The following is a 3,191-nucleotide window of genomic DNA, read 5'->3' on the forward strand; positions in this document are numbered from 1 at the left end:
TAAAATAAAGAAAGAGAGATAAATTATATAATTTTTAAAGCACATATACACTACCCTAAGAGAAAGATAATATGGTAAATATCTGTTTTAAGATATCCTAGTTCTTACACAGGCAAGACATCATAGAGATAAGAACTTAGCCTATATACATATTTTAGAATTATTTCTGCTAAAGGTAGGAAAACTTATAAATTCTTGTCTTAATGTTGCTATTAATTTAATTCCTCACAGAGAAAGAAGGAGAAAGTATCAATGGGAAATATTGTTTTGGAGTTTATATTTACTGAAATACAGAACTGATTGAGGAAATGATAGCAATAGAAGCATTCAGAGAAAATGACCTCTTTAAAACCTGTAATAAAGAAACAAATTGTAGACAGTTAATATATCATGAGGCTTAAGGTAAGTAACATTAAAATTTTAGGACAAAATAAAGATAAGATCTATACTTCTAAAAGAAATGTGGGAGGTTCTAAGAGGTAGGATGGAAAAAAGTCAAGAAAGACTCCTCAGAGGAAATAAATCCTGGGCCAAATCTTAGAAGACCAGGCAGAATTAGATAGGTCCAAAATCAGGAAAATGGTGGTGAACAGAGTGAGATAAGAAGAAAAAGATTCTGTCTCCAAAAGAGAAGGTATCAACTAAAAACAGAAGAAATCCTAGGACAGAATTTAGAAGAACATTACCATGTAAGGTATGGTCAGTGGGGAACAAGAGATAGGAGAACATAGATAAAAAGAGTGTCATGGGAGGGAAAGTAAATGATAATTAAGAATGGCCTACACGTTTTTTTTCAAAAAGAGTTTGCTGCCAGAACACAGGTGTCATGAAGGCCAATGCTATATCTAAGACAAAATGGAAAAGAAAAGACTCATATCCCTTTTAGACACGTAGATTCCAGTAAGTCTACAACAACTGGTCATCTGACTTACAAATGTGGTAGGATTGACAAAAGAACCATTGAAAAATTTGAGAAGGAGGCTGCTGAGATGGCAAAGGGCTCCTTCAAGTATGCCAGGGTCTTGCATAAAATGTAAGCTGACCCTGAGCATGATATCATCATTGGTATCTTCCTGTGGAAATTCGAGACCAGCAAGTATTATGTGACCATCGTCGATGCCCTAGGACACAGACTTTATCAAAAACATGATTACAGGCATATCCCAGGCTGACTGTGCTGTCTTGATTGTTGCTGCTAGTGTTTGAAGCAGATATCTCCAAGAATGGGCAGACCCATGATCATGCCCTTTTGGCTTAAAAACTGGGTGGGAAACAACTAATTGTTGGTGTTAACAAGATGGATTCCACTGAGCTGCTTTTACAGTCAGAAGAGATGCGAGGAAATCATTAAGGAAGTCAGCACCTACATTAAGAAAATTGGCTATATCCCTGACACAATAGCATTCGTGCCAATTTCTGGTTGGAATGGTGACAACATGCTGGAGCCAAGTGCTAATATGCCTTGATTCAAAGAATGGAAAGTCACCTGTAGAGATGGTGGTGCAAGTGGAACCATGCTGCTTAAAGCTCTGGATTGTATCCTGCCACCAACTTGTCCAGCTGACAAGCCTTTGAGTCTGCCTGTCCAGGATGTCTACAAAATTGATGTATTGGTACTGTCCCTGTGGGCCGAGTGGAGACTGGTGTTCTCAAACCTGGCATGGTGGTCACTTTTGTTCCAGTAAATGTAACAACTAAAGTAAAATCTTGAAATGCACCATGAAGCTTTGAATGAAACTCTCCCTGGGAACAATGTGAGCTTCAATGTCAAGAATGTGTCTGTGGCAATATGACTGGTGACAGCAAAATTGACCCACCAATGAAAGCAGCTGGCTTCGTGGATCAAGTGATTATCCTGAACCCCCCAGGCCAAATCAGTGCCAGGTATGCACCTGTGCTGGACTATCACACAACTCTCACATAGCTTGCAAATTTGTTGAGCTGAAGGAGAAGATGGCCAAAAGTTTTTGAAATCTGGTGATGCTGCCATTGTTGATATGGTTCCTTGAAAGCCCATGTGTGCTGAGAGCTTCTCCGACTATCCTCCTCTGGGCCGTTTTGCTATTCGTGACATGAGACAGATAGTTGCTGTGGATGTCATCAAAGCAGTGGACAAGAAGGCAGCTGGAGCTGGCAAGGTCATCAAGTCTGCCCAGAAAGATCAGAAGATTAAATTAATATTATCCCCAATATCTGCCACCCCAGTCTTAATCAGTGGTGGAAGAACCATCTCAAAACTGTTTGTCTCATTTGGCCATTTTAAGTTTAATAGTAAAAGACTGATTAATAATAACAGTGCGTCATAAAACCTTCAGAAGGAAAGGAGAAAGTTTTGAGGATCATTTGTTCCTTTAGTGTGTATGTGTGGCAGTTTTTAAGTTATTAGTTTTTAAAACCAGTACTTTTTAATGGAAACAACATGACCAAAAATCTGTCACAGCATTTTGAGACTCCCGTTAAAACAAAGTTTAATGAGGGGAAAAAAAAAAAAAAAAAGAATAGCCTACAGTCTTTGACTGATATGTCAAATAAATGTGTCTACTGGATTTTTCAATCAGGAAACCTTAAGGGCCTTAGTGAAAACACTTTACTTGCAGAGGTAGGGCAAAAGCCTGATTGTAGTCTACGATAGTTTACCGAAAGAAAGCAAGGAAGCAGAAATAAAGAAAATGGGTGAATACACTCTAAGACGTCCAAAAATGCATTAGTAGGTGGCAATAAACTCCGACCTCAGTCTTATAAATTTTTGTTTGTTTCATCCTAACTTCTAGATATAGCTTCTATCTCAGAAAAAATCTATAAGCTGAATTGGCTTCTAAAAACTAAAGAGTGGAAAACCAACCAGGAAATCTGTAGATTATAGTAATGAAGTAGGTTAGATCATGGTAAAGCCATCTTCAAGGACAAGAAATTTTAACAGGAGGATATTAGAAGTAAAGTTTTGAAAGCAGTAAAGAAAAGATAGCTAATACTTATTCCCAGGAACACCCTCACCTCTTCCCTCATCCAAATCATGATGATGAGTAGCTTTCCCTCCAGGGCACTTGGAGGAAGCTTCCTTGTCCTTGGAAGAGAACAAAGGTTTTGCTTCAAGAAAAAAAAAAAGAGGTAGGTTTCTTATCATGACATAGATTGCCATAGTGAACAGCATTGTAAAGGAGGAAGACATTGGAAGGATGGAGAGGAGAACC

The 3,191-nt window shown here is 38.3% G+C and overlaps 1 pseudogene; it reads left to right on the top strand.

Moving 5' to 3' along the window:
* Positions 1 to 836: 836 nt before the first annotated feature.
* Positions 837 to 2,306, top strand: LOC102887847 (annotated as a pseudogene).
* The last annotated feature ends 885 nt before the right edge of the window (positions 2,307 to 3,191 follow it).

This window comes from Pteropus alecto, unplaced genomic scaffold (genome assembly GCF_000325575.1).
Source record: "Pteropus alecto unplaced genomic scaffold, ASM32557v1 scaffold116, whole genome shotgun sequence".
Lineage (NCBI taxonomy): Eukaryota > Metazoa > Chordata > Mammalia > Chiroptera > Pteropodidae > Pteropus > Pteropus alecto.